Source organism: Podarcis tiliguerta (assembly GCF_965153285.1).
Source record: "Podarcis tiliguerta genome assembly, chromosome: 2".
NCBI classification, from domain to species: Eukaryota; Metazoa; Chordata; class Lepidosauria; order Squamata; family Lacertidae; genus Podarcis; species Podarcis tiliguerta.
In genome coordinates this window covers 39,376,504-39,392,103 of record NC_139535.1, presented here as the reverse complement: position 1 = coordinate 39,392,103, position 15,600 = coordinate 39,376,504, and the positions used below count along the sequence as shown (strand labels likewise).

The 15,600-nt window shown below is 43.3% G+C and overlaps 1 protein-coding gene and 1 long non-coding RNA gene across 7 annotated transcripts in view; one reads left to right on the top strand and one right to left on the bottom strand.

The window, feature by feature from the left end:
- PLXNA1 (plexin A1) overlaps positions 1–15,600 on the top strand; it is a 298,111-nt gene that overhangs the window by 16,466 nt on the left and 266,045 nt on the right. The window lies entirely within an intron of this gene.
- LOC310672724 lies at positions 8,092–9,495 on the bottom strand. The gene is made up of 3 exons (XR_014508744.1): positions 9,389–9,495; positions 9,169–9,264; positions 8,092–8,660 (listed from the first exon to the last, which is right to left on the bottom strand). It is a non-coding gene; the product is annotated as an uncharacterized lncRNA (long non-coding RNA).

Here is a 15,600-nt window from a genome sequence, read left to right as displayed (position 1 = left end):
TCATTGCTGCAAGTTGTATAGGGGGTGGCACTGACTTTAAATTGTTTTTTTAGTATGATGGTTCTACGCTACCTCCAGGGCCAGAGGCAGCATGTCAGTGAATACTAGTTGCAGGGGAGCAAGAAAAGCAGGAGAGGGCTGTCACTTTTGAGCCCTGATGGCGAGCTTCCTTCCCAGGGACAATTTTTTGGGCATAGCTAGAAACAAGGCGATGGACTTAATGGACCTTTGGCCTGATCTGGCAGGACTCTTCTTACATTCTGATCCTAGAGATAGCAGTATCTTTTAATCGGAACTGATTTGTGAACCATAAATGTTCACCCTGTTTTAAAGCACCTTGAGTTTCATGAGATCTTGGGAGGGCTGCTTGTGGTCTTCCTTTAAGAACACAGATGTATTGGGTCCATTTCTCCCATGGCCTTTGCATTCCTATGGAAGCCAGTCCGTATACATGGCATTTGCTGGGCTCCACTTGGATTCCTGTGTGCATGTCTGCTTTTATTGGCTACTCTTGGCCCTTTGGTGCCTGAGTGAAAAAGAGGCCTGTGTCACACTCTTGAAAAATAGTTTCCCTTCCCTTTGTTTTGTTTCTGTTGGAAGACTTTCAGACATTTTTTCCCTCCCTCCCTCCCCCCTCTTTTTCTGCGGTTCAGCGAGACTCCGGTTATCTCACTGCTTCCAGCTTTCCCAGGCTAGCTCCTCCTTAGGCAATTAAAAACTTTTGCTACATTGTGGGGCTTGGAACTTTGAAGTGAAAAGTGGATCCAAGCTCTCTTGAAATTTGGCCCTTCCTTCACTGCAGGCAGAAGCGTCTCGCACGTTGGCAAATCTGGAACAGGCTTCCAGCCAGAACAGAACAGGGTGGAAAGCTAGGGAGAGGAACCAGGCAGAGCGAAGTGCTTTATGCAGGGGCCAGGTAATAACTGAGGAGAAGAGGAAAAGCTTATCTCAGACTGAGACAGAGTTATTTTACTGGAACTTAAAATATGCCTTTCTGCGAAATGCAGCAGCAGTTTGTTCTCTGAAATGTTTAGAAGAGAGCTAAAAAGAACCAAACTGGTTGTCTTGTGATGCTGCTGTACTGCCAGGTTTGAGGGGACCCTGGAGAAGATGCCCTCCTGGTAACCTCCCCCTCCCCATACTGTCATGGCTGTTTCCCTACCCTTCCACTGCACTGTCATGGCTACTCTCATTTGCCTCCAACTTTCTCATATTCTATGGAAGGGCAGCTCCAAGGCAACCCTGCCTTCCATATCCATCTACCTCAACTCACTCTCATGGTCCTTACCTGGAGACCAGGCTGATGTGGTGAGTAGCACATCTTGCTTGGAGGAACCGTAGCAGTAGCTTACTGCTGGAGATGAGGGGGAAAGAAGGGAGAGATGCCTCCATCTCAGTGTAACCTGGGCAACCTTGCTTGGTGTTGGGCTACAGGTGGACTGAGAAGTATACAACCAAAATGGATCCCCCTCCATTTCAATCATTTCTCATGAGCCAGAGTGGCAGCGAACTCAGCCAGTTGGGCACCACCTTTTGGGGAATGGGGTCAATGAAAGTGATGTTGCTGTTCCAAAGTCTTAAAAAATGATTAATGGCTGTGCCTCTTCGCTATCATTATTATTATTACTATCATCATCATCATCATCAATTCCATTGCTACACACCTGGTATACAGCAATTTTGGTATGCTTCGAATCGGTAAGTGCACTTAACTAGAAGCAAACTTCATTGGGATCAATGTAATGTGCCATGTAAAAACAAAACCTGGATTTTGTGAACCATATTGCAGCTGTTTCTATGCAGATTTTTGACCATGCATGGCAGGTTCAAGCCTAGACTTCTCTTGACTTTCTTAAGCATCCCATTCTTTTTCTGACCTTTCCAAACCAAGGCTGACAGTGGAGATGAACTGCTAATGAGAACAGTTCAGAATGGCTTGGGCCTTTGGGATATTGACTCCTCTAGCAGGGTTGTTATGGTAGGGACTGGTGAATGCTGCAGAGGCAAGCTGGGAAATGGGAGCAGAACCAGCTGGGCTGTAGCTGATCCCCATCCTGTGCCCAGCATATGTCTGGTGGTTATCTATAAAGGAGGGCAAGCAACTGATATTTGGAAGGGGAACACAGTTGTAATAAATACGCGTTTTTCACTTGGGAATTGCCTGTATTTCATTTATTACTGTATTTATAGCCAGCATTTCCTCCATGATGGATCTGAAGATGGTGGTGTTGATAGGGTTCTTAGGTTGTTTCCAATCTGTGCTGTGACCAGATCTAAACCTGCTTAACTTCAGCAAGATGGTTGCATCATGTGCCTTCAGGCCATGCCCCTATTGACTGTAGTTGACGTCTTCCTGCTTATATATGTAGTGCTGCTGGTAGCTCTCTTTTTTTGCCCAGCTCAGTGATGTAAAGTCCCTTGTTTTACAATTTTTCCTCATCTAATTGCTAAGTGGTATATTTGATGGCTGAGATGGTTTTTGAGTGCTGAGAAACCCCCCCCCCCCCCCCCACTGATAGAACCCATGGTAACCATAAACCTGGATTTTGTTAAGAAAAAGCAACTGCAGTATAAACAGCGTCTCTGAAATGCTAGCTAGAAACGTATACAGGCTTATAAAATACCACCACTCCATGGAGATGATTAATAAATATCCCTCAGGATGGTTGAGTTTTTGTTTTTTGTTTTGGTTGGGTAACTGCAGTGATTTTACTGGGATGGGAGTGATGGAAGGCCTAAAATATGTCCGTTTGTTGATCTGGGGTGGTGCGAGGCACTCAAAATCCTCACAGGGCCAAAAGAAATAATAGGCTAAGTTGCTTGAGCACAAAGAATGAGCCAGAGCATTCCTAAGACTGCCTCTCTCCCCCTCCCCCTCCGCACTTTTTCCTTGTTCGCATCAAGAGCGACAGCCTGCAGGCGCTAGAAGAGGTTAATATCACAACTAGTTGAAATTCCATTGCCTGTGAGCTTGAATGGAATGGCAGGGCCCTGTTCAGATTCCCAGCCTCCGCCATGCTGTGGGGATCTGACTTCTCCAGGGACAGCTTTGTGTTGTGGTGCTTCCTGAGATTTTCTTGTTCCTTCACGATCTGATTCCAGACCCTGGAACTGTGCCAGATTATGCATCAGCCAAGCATGCCTCTGAAAAAAGAAAGAATGAAAGCGTGCAGGCACAGTTTGCCTCCCAGATCCCAAACCTTCAGTTCAAAAAGTAGATATTGTTCTCCTGAAGGCCATTCTTCCTCTGAAGCAGGTGGCTTACAAGAGGTTTTCCCATTTGCACCATGCCACATGTAACCATTAATCGCTTGCCTTTAAAAGATGGGGAACAGCGATTTTCACCAAGGTCACCCATTTTTACCCCTTGTGCTGGTGGTATAAAACTGGCAGAGGGATTCCTCCAGCACAGCCTGCTGTGATATCTCTGCTGGTGTGTAAATTCACTATGTGGGCAGGATTGTGAACTCATCATTTTGCATTCTTTTGTGAGGGTTTTTGGTTGCAGTCCTATTCCGTCTGATAAGCATACCAAGGATGGAATCACATAAAATATCATTATACCATTTCATTTAATATTTAGTTATATTAAGATGATATTTGCACAGTTAAGGGGAATCTTGAGATGTAAGTAAGAAGTGCCCTTGAATAACTTATGTGAGGAAGCATGCCCCAGATAAGCAGGGCCTCTTTCACTGCTTATTTCTCTCAGTTATTTAAAAATGCTATACCCTGCTTTGTCTTACAAAGGCAGCTAACATGTAAGAAAAAAAAATTAACACACATGGACAAAATGCCGGCATTTTAAATGAAGCAAATAAGCAAGGCCAACACAAAAAAATGCCGGCATTTTAAATGAAGCAAATAAACAAGGCCAAGACTGCAAGACTCCTGTGTGTATATAGGCATGTACTGAATCCATAAACCTAGGCAGAGCTGCTTCACAACTAGCACAGTGACCTGGTAGACTAGTAAACAAGATGGTGTGGTTTGCATATGTATGCTTCAGTAGAAGACCCTGGCATTTCCTGCAGAGGCCAGCTAGGCAAAGAGGGGAGGTCATTTTGGAATAACAGCTGAATTAATAACATAGGTAACCTCTTAGTGTACCTTAGTATAGAAAGAGAACCCCTCTGCTTCTAATCAGTGGAGGCACTGTTTTCCATTCTTTAAGCATGACTGGTGATGGTGATGCTTGCTAGCTGTTGTTCTGCCTTCCAGCCATCCTCCCTCCCTGCCCCCATTTTCTTTGTTGCATGTTTGAAGGAACTGGAAATGACAGGAAGATGGTGATTGCTTCTGACAGATGTTTGGGGTATGATTTGTGTCACAAGGTGCCCAACGCTTGCCCTTGTTCTCCTGTCAGACTTCAGCAAAGCAAAGTCCTGTTGAAGGAAGGACTGGAGGATGGGGTGGGGAGGAATGCTGGCTCTGCCCTAGTTTGGAGACCGTACCCCGCTGCTAGAGAGGTTATAGCAGCCCAGCTGTTTGGCAAAAGGTCAAGGCTGAAGATGCTCGCAAAGGAGCCGGAGTGGAGGGTACATTCAGAGAGCAGGCTTGCTGTATGCCGTGCAGATTGCAGTGCCAAAAACTTCTTCCTGCACCACAGCTGCCTGTTTTTCATCTGCCGTCTTCCCAAGGGGCATTCAGGCAAGCTGCCTCTATAGATCGGCTGTGTGTGTATACATAGGTACAGCATGTCTTGGCAAGCATGCCCGATGCCTCATGAGATACAATCTCTTAGGGCATAGCCTGTACTGTATCTTAATGATTCCTTGCATTCTGCAGTCAGTTTTTGCCATTGCAGCTGAAATTTACTTAAGTATAATATAAAGCAGATTACTTATCTCGTAGGACAACAAAGTATAAGGCATGAAGACAAAGCATCCCACCAAACCTAGTATCGGCTCTGAAATAAAATCTATAGTACATACCCAGTAAGTCTTTTAAGCCACAGGAAAATGATGATTCTTAAAATGACCAATGGCAGGAGCTTCTGCATGAATTGCCTAAATCTAGATGCTTCATATCTGTAATCTATACACATTTGCAAGATAGGCAAATGCAACTATTGCTTTAATTATCAATTCATTCTTACTGGCCCAATAAAAACGTCACTTTCCCATGATATAAAACTACCCCTTGCTTAAAATGCTCTGCTATAAATATTCTGCAGTCTGTTGATGGCAGTGGTTGGAGGAGGAGCAAAGGAATATGGAAAGCAGGGGTCTATGTATGTGTTTGGCGGCAGAGGGAAATCAGGAGATCTGTGTTTATTTGGCTAGCTCCCATTCATATTCAGACACCTTGAAAGACATATAGGATGGATACCTAGTCCATAGCCAAAATTCCCCATTATCTCAGTGATTTCTTATTCCTAGTTGTTTAACAGCAGCAACAGTGGTGGGTGGTGGTGGGAATCACTAGGAGTTGTTTTTTCTGTGCAGTGACTGTGAGTTGCATTCACAAATTCCTGGACTCATACTTTGTTTACCAAAGCCTGTATCTTTTGCTTCTGCTTGATGGATCTTAGGATTTCAATAGAAAAAAGAATACCGTAGATCCTGCAGGCCTTGAAGTCATCTCACCTCCCGATTTTGAGGACAGGAAGGGAGATCAAGTGGCCGGATGTCATGTGCCTGTTAAGTCCCATTATTTGTATGGCTTTTTCTCAATCTCATTTTTGTCTTGGTAGAATTATTCAAGTTTCCTGGATGCCATATACTTTTCCTTAAAAAAAACTAGAATTGGCAGTCTTGGTGTGTGAGTGTGTATTTTTCAGTGCTGTGAGGGTTGAAACAGTCTAGTGGCTAGAGGTTTGAGTTTGGCTGTGGGAAACTTGGGATCAAATCCTTCTCTTAGCTAGAGACTGTAATGCTGGGCCTTAAAGCAAGCCAAAATTTCTTATCCTAACTCCAGTAACTCCAAGGGTTGTTGTGAGGTAAAAGTGCTGCTCAGCTCCATAGAAGAAAGCTGGAATACAAATGTAGCTAATAAAAATATAGTCAGCATAAAGTGTTGGAAGGAAATAGTATACAGTGTACGTATGTGCATGTACTTTGTAGGGAAATTCTCTGGTACGGGATACCAGCAAATCTTGCTCTGTCATTGGCTGCGCTTTTTTTACACACCTCATTTCTTTTTGCTAAAATTGCCAACCCTTTTATTGCAGAAGTACTAGATATCAGGAGTATCTAGAACAGGGGTAGGCAACCTGAGGCCCGGGGGCCAGATGCGGCCCAATCGCTTTCTCAATCCAGCCTGCAGATGGTCTGGGAATCAGTGTGTTTTTACATGAGAAGAACGTGTGCTTTTATTTAAAATGCATTTCTGGGTTATTTGTGGGGCATAGGAATTCATTCATCCCCCCCCCCCCAAAAATATATATAGTCCAGCCCACCACATGGTCTGAGGGGCGGTGGACTGGCCCACAGCTGAAAAAGGTTCTGAACCCTGATCTAGAAGGACTAGTATGGCCGCCCAGCTATACTACCTCTGCTGTACCTTGTCTGCTAATGTGGTGCTTAGAAAGAATTTCTTGGGAATAAGTGGATTTTAGGAAGCCACAAACTACTTATACAATTGAGGGCAAATCTAGCCAGCTTCTTGATTCACTGGGTCTGCTCTGTTCTCCAGACAACAATTTGGTAGGGTTGCCATATCTTGAAAAGCGAAAAAGAGGACAGCCTGAGCCGCTGCCAGCCCGAGCTGGGCATATATGTGGAGCTGCCACAACCATGCCTGCGCACCTCTTTCCACAGCTCTGGCTGGCAGAGGCTGTGGCATGCAGAGCCACCCCACTGCCCGAGCCCAAGCTGCCCAAGCAAAAAAACCCACCAAAAATAAATAAATAAAGCCCCCAAATCCTGGATATTTCCTTTAAAATGTAAATGTTGCCCCCCCCCCCGGCAAATGAGGACATGTCCGGGATTTCGCAGACGTATTGCAACCCTAGATTTGGGGTTTTAAAGAGCATTTTTTGCTGTGTGACTCAACCCTTTGGTGCAGTCTTGCTACATAATAATACTAAGGGCATCACAGTTATGTGGTAAAGCATATTCTGTACTGATATTGACATTTATATGAAAAATCCCAAACAGACAAGTAACATTATACCACGAAATAGCTCCTATTTTATTTTCTTGTTACAAGTGAAATTGTGGAAATATTGGGGCTGATGATCCAGCCCAGAAGTAGCCCATCTCTGCATTAGGATATAAAGGCTGGAAGAAGGTGAAGAGTTCAAGTATATTATGTGCACAAAAATCAACTTTAATTATTCACATTTTTTTTAAAAGGGTTTCTGTCTTGGTTGGAAGCGTGAGGCTGTTCACCCGCACTGGACTTGCAAGAGATGGATTATTTATCATAAGTTAAAAATGCACTTGGGGGCAGTTACTTCCCGTAGGAAACATCCCCAAACTATTTAATACTGGGAATGGGAACCTGTTGCGCTCCAGATCTTGTTGAACGACAACTCTCATCATCGCTGAACGTTGACTCTGCTGACTGATGGGAATTAGAGAGCTAAATGTTCCCCGCCCGCCCCGTGGCTCGCAACATCAAGTACAGAAACAATTTGGCGTTCAGCATTCTGGTACTGTATTTAAGCTGTTCATGAGGATAATAAACTTCTGCCTGGTGAAGGGCAAGGCCTTCTTGGTGAAGCTGCAAGTGGGCTGAGATCGGTGCTGAGTTGCCTGAATCGGGTGAGAGAACTGAGGCTTGTTACTGAAGATTTCCAGCTGAACATTTGTGTATAGAGGGAATAGTAGATACAACCTATAATATTAGAAAGCATAGTCTAGGAGCGGGGACATTTGTGAGGTTGCTGAAGCCTCTCTTTGTGATAGAGTGGGGTGAAGGACTTCTGCTTTGTCACAGCCTATTTTATTGGATCACCTTCCCTTCTCATGCTTTTTTTGTTCCTCCTCGCTGAGCACGGAAAGGGACACTGCTGAGTTGCCTGTCCAGTCCCCCTTTCCGCCACCCCTTCCCCCAGCTCTGGCCTACGGAAACTCTGCAAGAGGCTTCGGGAATTAGGTAGGGAACACTAAAGGCAAAGTGGAGGAGAGGCTCTCTGCTGATCGTGTGACTAAAAGGTGAGAGGGTGAGTTCCTCTGGGAAGCTCTCGAAACTGAGGAATGTGTGGGTTTTTTTACGCAGAGGGAAAAGATTTCAGTTCAGACCGAAACTGCAAGGAATTCTCTTGTCCAAACAGAATAGCTGTCAGTAGGAAAGTTCTTGTCAAACACCCTGGCTTTGTTCTCCACACACACACACACACACACACACACACACAGCTTTCTAACATGCCTCATATATTTCTTAACTTGTCTGTCAGAAGGAACTCTGGCAGATTGTTTATTTATTAAGACTTTTGTAGTAGGAAGATGAGCATCCTGAAGACTCTCTCTCAGGGCTTGTTAACCAATAACTATATAGCTTGCCAATCAAATAAATAATAAAGATTTCAGAGGACCTCATAGTCTGTGGCTTGGCAGCTAATGAGACTGTGAGTTACAGTCCTTCTGTTGTCCTTGGATGAATTTATGTTGAGGGTAGAAACTGCACACTTCTCTTTTTCCCTCTTACTGGGCCATGCTGCTGCCACTGGTGTAGCTGACTCATCTTACCAGATCAGTGATATTACTACTGGTCTGCCAATGAAAATAATTGATTAGTTATAATAATTAGCAGGTGCATATGCCCATATTACACTGATGTTGTTTGACTGTATGACCAAAGAAGTCCTAACAAACACAATACTTTCATGCCTGTGTATATGCTTAATAGATGAGCAGAGGGCCAGAGACTCTCCAGCTAGTCCGCCTTCTCTTGCAAATTTGTCCTGGGCTTAACCAGGGTGATGTTGACACTAACTTAAATCATAATTAATATTAAGCAAAGTTTGCTTTTAACCACAATTTGAAATCTTGTTTAGTTGCCATAATGCACAAGAGTCTCAGGGAACCATCTGGTGAGGAAGAAAGCCTTTGGGTACTAGTTAATTTACTGCCATGTTATTAACAGAACCCTTATTTAAAGAGGCTTCTGGTCCTAATTTGAGGTGGTGTGCTATAAGTGTTGGTTGTTTTCTGCCCATTTCTCTCTCTCTCTCTCTCTCTCTCTCTCTCTCTCTGCCTGTGTGTGTTTATGTATGATTACCTGTGCTGTCTTCATTCAATATCTGTTCTCTTTTCAGTCTGGAGAGTCATTCCTTTCCTGCTGCCTCTTGTTAATCTAATGGGCCTCATTGTTTCTCTGATAATGTAGAAGATTAGGATACTTTACTGCATGCCCTTTTAAAATGCTGCAGAATGACTTTTCTTTCAACTCAAACAGTTTGTCTTTCCAAACCCTCCTCTCAAAACCTGTTGTTCATTACCTGGACTATAAAACTTTGCTTGTACTGGTGCTGCATTGTTTGATAAGCAGAAGCCCAAGGCCTCCATAAATCCAGCCATCTGACACCTCTGTTCCTGTTATCATTAGACCACAGGTGCTGTCTGTGGAGATGAGACTACAAGTTCCAGCATGCAATGCCATAGTAATAAGTCAAGATGGAGCACTGTATCCTAGTGCCCTTATATACTAAATTCTATATCAAGGTGGCATGTGAAGTGTCCATGAGCTGTGCTCTGTGCAATAACCACCATTGTGTGTCTTAGCAGGTGGTATAACCCTAGTCCATGCCTTGTTTCTTCTACTTCCTTCTTACTGTTTCTAGGTCCCATTAATTAGCAGTGGGGAAAATGTGGCTGGACTACAATTCCCATCAGCCCCAACCAACATGACCAATAGTCAGGGATGATGGGAATTGTAGTCCAGCATCATCTAGAGTGCCACTGTTCCCTATCCCTGCATTCAGTAGAAATAGCAATCTAACTTATGATCATCACTTTGGGTGCTTCCAGATGGTGCTGTGCTTCTGAGATAGCTATTGTGTGGTTGTCATGTCTATTGTGAATAGAACAATATTGGTGGGAGCTAGTTCTTTGCAACAACGAACAATGTCATCCACTCTTTCTGTTGCACTACAGTGGTACCTCGGCTTACATACAATTCAGGTTACAGACTCCGCTAACCCAGAAATAGTACCTCGGGTTAAGAACTTTGCTTCAGGATGAGAACAGAAATCGTGTTCTGGTGGCGCGGCGGCAGCAAGAGTCCCCATTAGCTAAAGTGGTGCTTCAGGTTAAGAACAGTTTCAGGTTAAGAACGGACCTCCGGAACGAATTAAGTACTTAACCTGAGGTACCACTGTAGTAGAAGCAGACGGTGTGGATGCAACCCAAGTTTCTTTCAGAACAGTACCTTAGTTGTAATTGGCACAAACACCCAGTGAATCACAGTCAATAATAATAATAAATTTTATTTATACCCCTCCCTCCCCAGTCAGAGCTGGGCTCAGGGCGGCTAACACCAGTAAAATTACAGTAAAAACATAATAGGGAAAAAACCACCAATTTAAAGTACAGGTTAAATGCAGTTTAAAATGCAGCCTCATTTTAAAAGTAGCCCATAGATCAAAACCATAAGGGGAGGGAAACCTAAAGATCAGACTGAGTCCAAACCAAAGGCCATGTGCCCATTGTTTAGGTTTCTTTGGATCCTGGTTTGAGTCCATTCCCTGAAAATACTGATTCAGTTTGTTTCTGTCTGATAAGTCTGTAGATGGGCCATTTGGTTGACTGGGCTAATGAATTTACATGTAGGCAAGTATTTTCTGAATTGCTGGTTCCCCAAGTTAACATCACGAGCCAGACCCCTCCCCTACAATTTAAATGTGTTCTTAGACTTTTAGTTTTGGGGACGCGTAAGTTACTCACAATGTATATTTTAAGCTTTTATTTCCCTGCCATGGAATATCTTGAAAAGACTTTTAAATTAATGTTGTCATGCATTTAGATGTCATTAGTATCTGTAATGAAAGGACGAGTTATAGCAAGACTTGTGGTTAAATAAGCAGTGCCATAAGGAATATTATGTCTCTGGTAGATACCTGAAACAATCAGGCCTACTGTGAATTATCTTCACACGGAGGACAAGATAATAAAAACTTGTTGTGTTCCTGTTGAAAGTCTTGTTGTTAATGTGCTAGGTAGGCAAGTGTTGGAAGGTAGGTTGGACCATATGAAATCACATGCTTGTAGTGAGTGGAGTTAAAACTTTGACATGGGGTCAAGTTATTTTTACTATTTTTATTTAAAACAATAATATAAGAAAATCAAATATCTCTGAAATGGGAGTGTCTTACAGGGCAGTCTGTCTACATTTGACACCGGGCCAGCCTGTCAAGATACCTAGGAGTTTTCTGCATGACTTAATTTACACTAGAAAATCGGGACATTGAATTATTTTGTTCTTTTAAATGAGGAACACTGCTGTTTATATCAGAGGAATTATACTGCTTTGCTGATCTGAATTTTTAGTAGGCTTGTGGGTTTCTGAGTTACAAAGCAGGGTGACTTAAATTGTTTATTGGTAATTCTCTCCCTCTCTGTCTGTCTCTGTCTCTCTCTCTCTCTTAGCGCCTACTTATGCTTCTAGAAGACTAGGAGAAATGAGTAAAGCAGCTTTAGAGTTGCAGAGATGCTCAGAGATTAGGAAGCAGATGTGAAGCCCAAGGTTTCACTTATGGCTCATTTTCATGGTCTTTTTCTTCAGAGAGCTAGCGTGCTTCAATGTAGGCCTTGGAACCAGAAGGCTTTGAAATTACTTGCAGTTCAAACATATACTCATTAGTCATTTTGAACAGATCCTTCTCTCTACATCTTAACTCCCCATTTATCATATTGTAATGGCACTAGTGACCCACATCACAAAATTGTTGTAAAGTTGGTTGGGATAGGTGTTATTAATAAGCATTTTGCACTCTAATGTACTATATTATTAATTAGTCGTTATGTACATATGTGACCTAAACATTGGTATCAGGAATAGCTAAGGTCATAGCATCATGTTCTTTTTCTTGCCTCTGTAATCAGAGTCCAGAAATGCTGCTCTCTGTCTCTGAAGTGATCACTCACCAGATTAAAAGTGACTTTCTGCATGCAGCGTGAAGATTTTTTTAATATTCAGAATATATGGTGGTGAGCTGGCTCCCTTCTATGCTTCATTGTGAAACTCTATGTGCAGAATTGTAAAGGAAGAGAGATCACACCCCTATGAAATCTTGTTTTTTATTATATCTTTGTTCAAAATAACACATGGCTTTTCTATTGACCCTTTAACCCCTTGATCTTCATGTGAAGAAAAGATGAAGCCTAAGAATGTGCAACTGCTTAAATCCACCCCCTTTTACATTTGCTTCTATTCCTCCTGCTGGGTTATTACCCTTGCCTTTGCCACACACATACCTACATTTACAATGTAATATCCTTGTGCTGTGTACACTGATGGTGGAATAATAATAATAATAATAATAATAATAATAATAATAATGTAGTGAATGTTAATTAAGCTGTTATCACCGTTGCAGAGATGGGACAGATAAATCATTGTACAGTGTTGATGGATTATTTAATTTCTATACCGCTTGATATATTTAAAATATATCTAAGCAGTGTACAGAAAACAGAAGCAACAACAGACAACTTAAATGAAATATTACAAAAATACATCTAGAAATGTTACATTAATACAAATTTACTAATATATATGAATAAATACCAGTTCATTTTCCTTCTGACACACACCTTCCCTCTCAACCTCTGGGTTGTTACCCAAAATCCAAACAAACGCTCAGCTCACCCACAAAAATCTCACAATGAGAAGAATTCTTGGATACAGCAGACATCACCCTAGTCTCTCATTCTAGACTTGCTGTTGATGGGGAGACATCAAAGTGGGTTCTACTTCCTCAGGCTGCCCACAGCTGTGTCCCATTCAGCTGCACTTTCCACACCTAGTTCTAGGTACAGCAGGTTTGTTGGGTTTCCCGGGGGTCCAGAGAATGGGAAAAGGGCTGCCTTCCACTCACAGCCCTTTCTTCACTCTCTGTCCTTTCTTCTCCCTCCAGTTGGGACCTTCATGGAGAACTTTGTTAGGTTGTCCAATGATGATGTTTATACTTCATCGTTTTGGGGCTCTGTGTCCAGCAGTGTAACTGTAGACCTTCAAGTGTGGGGAATGTGTGGCCTTCAGAATGTCATTGGATTCCAGTTCTTATCAGCCCCATTCAGCACTCAGGGATGATAGGAGTTAGACCACAGGTTTCCGAACTCAGCTATAGACTTGTCTTGTAGGGCAAAGTGGAAAGAAAGCACAGAGAAAGCTCAGAGTTTAAAACCTGGTTGCTGTGGCATCTGAACATTGAAAATGTGTTTCTGAATCATAAATTGGAGCACATTTGAAAGAAAGGGAACAGGAAATACTTTTCAGACTAAATGGAAGGGTGAATCCCACCCATTGTGATTTATCTATCAGTGGAAGCTGTGCTCAAGGACTTCTGCTTGCACAATGGGGCTTCCCCAATTCCTGCCAGTGTGCCCTCCCAAAGACTCTCGGTGGGCCAAGAGAACCCCCAGAACAGTACATGGAAGGTGGAGGGGGGTCATTCCATTTGGTAAGCTGAAAAGGTTGCACTGATGTAACGATTGGAAGAATTGTTGGAAACCCCCCCCCCCCCCAATTCTAAATCTATTACAGTCTTGCCAAGGTTTTGAATTGAAAATGTTTTGTAACTGATGGTGCCTCACTTTACTAATTAAAATAGTTTTCAGAGATCTTACACTGGTACCTCCCAATTGGTATTATCTGAGAAACCAGTACATTTGTTTATGCCACTGCAAATTTCATAGTATTGTTAATGAGTGCGAGCCAAATCTACGAATGCCAAATCCATAGCTAGATTTCAACCAGCCTTTGAAACCTGCTTCTAACTAGGCCTTCCAGTACTGGTTTAGTGCAGATATAATGCAGGGAAAGGGAGGAGTTGAAGTGGGACAGGGGAGGAGGGTTGTGCAAGGTGGGGTGGGGTGGGCTCCAGTCTGAGGGGCACTTCAGATCTCTTAACCATGGTCAAGAGACTGGAAAACATTACATCTGCACTAGACTATTCAGTGCTGCTTCAAAAATCACAAGACATCCTGACCTTTTTTTGGCTTCTGTTGACTCTAAAGAGGGAGGAGCAGCCTTCTCCACCACCTTTACTAGAAAGTGATTGGGATGCAGGCAAGCGGCTTTACAATGAAAGGCTCTTTTGAAGTTTGTGTGCGTTGGCTGCAGCCAGCCAGGCAGAGGTTTCAGCCCAGTGTAGTTCACAGAGCAGCTGTGACCAGAGTTTGAAACAATAAGGGTCTCTTGGCCACTTTTAAAGGTGGAGCTGTTAGCAAATTTCCTTTCCAGCTTGGAATAAAAGGGGGATGATTTGGATCTGTCGGCAATGCGGCTGTTAGGCCAGATTTCCAGCTGATGTCAAGTTTCCTGCTGCACATATGTGAGTCAAGCAAAGGTACATACCGACAAACATTCTCAAGGCAGCTGGCAGCCTTTAGTGCTTTGGGTTTTTTTTTTTTTTGCATTGCTTTCCTCTGCCTCTGGACTTGCCACTGCGTCGCATTGTATTGTTGCTGTCTGAGTCATTGCAGAGGAGACCTCCCTCCTCCTCGCTCCCCCTTAGGAAGTTTGGCACTGTTTACTTTTTTTGTCCGGTTAGAATAATGGAATGTATTTTTAGGCCTCTTTGCCTTGCTCTCTGAATCGGCATTAACATGCTGAGTGGGGCTGCTCCAGGCGAACTTTTATTTATTTATCTCCCCCCCTTTTTTTGGGGGGGGGAGAAATATATAACGCAGTTCATTTCAAACCTGGGCTAAGCTCCAAGGCGTCTGCCTAGAGAGTTTGTGAAGTCCTGTAACCATGGTGGCCATGTTTGTGTAAGAGAATTCACTTCCTGTTGGCAAGCACACTCTGCTAGCTGGCGATTGGGAATGATGCTTCCTGCGTTAAGCATAGCTGGGTGCGGGGAGGCAATGACTGCTGAAGGCCATGCTAGCCAGTAGGTGTTTTGCCAGGTTCAGATTGTCATGCTCAAGGTGGAATAAGGCGGCTGTTTCTTTCTGGGTGGTGCCTACCTCCATCTTCTTTAAGTTTGCAAACCTTTTAGGACTGGGACTGGCATGCCAGTCCTGTGCATGATACACAGTGAGGGAGAAGCCAGTGATTGGGGTGGAGGGGGGACAGTGACTGAGGACTGGTCCACATACATGTGCCCAGTAGAATTAAGACTGGGGGTTGTGGTTTCGGATTTTGCTCTCCAGCCTTTGACACAAGAATCTCGAATTCCAAGGGCATGTGATGCAGCCACCTTGTTGAAGCGAAGCAGGTTTGGGTCTGGGTGGGAGACCTGAATACCACATGTAAGCTGCCTTGTGTTCCATAGTGGAAGGAAGATGAGATATAAACGTACATACTAAAATATGAATTGTGTTCATGCATGAATTTTTTCTACTTTAATTTCCACAAATTGGAATGAATAAGAAATTTGTTTAGCAAGCAACTTGCCTCTGCTAGATGCCCCTTAGTCTTCTAAAAAAAGGTCTCATTTTGGAGTACTGTACAGTCTTGCTTCTTTCTGGGAGGTGTCTTCTTCCA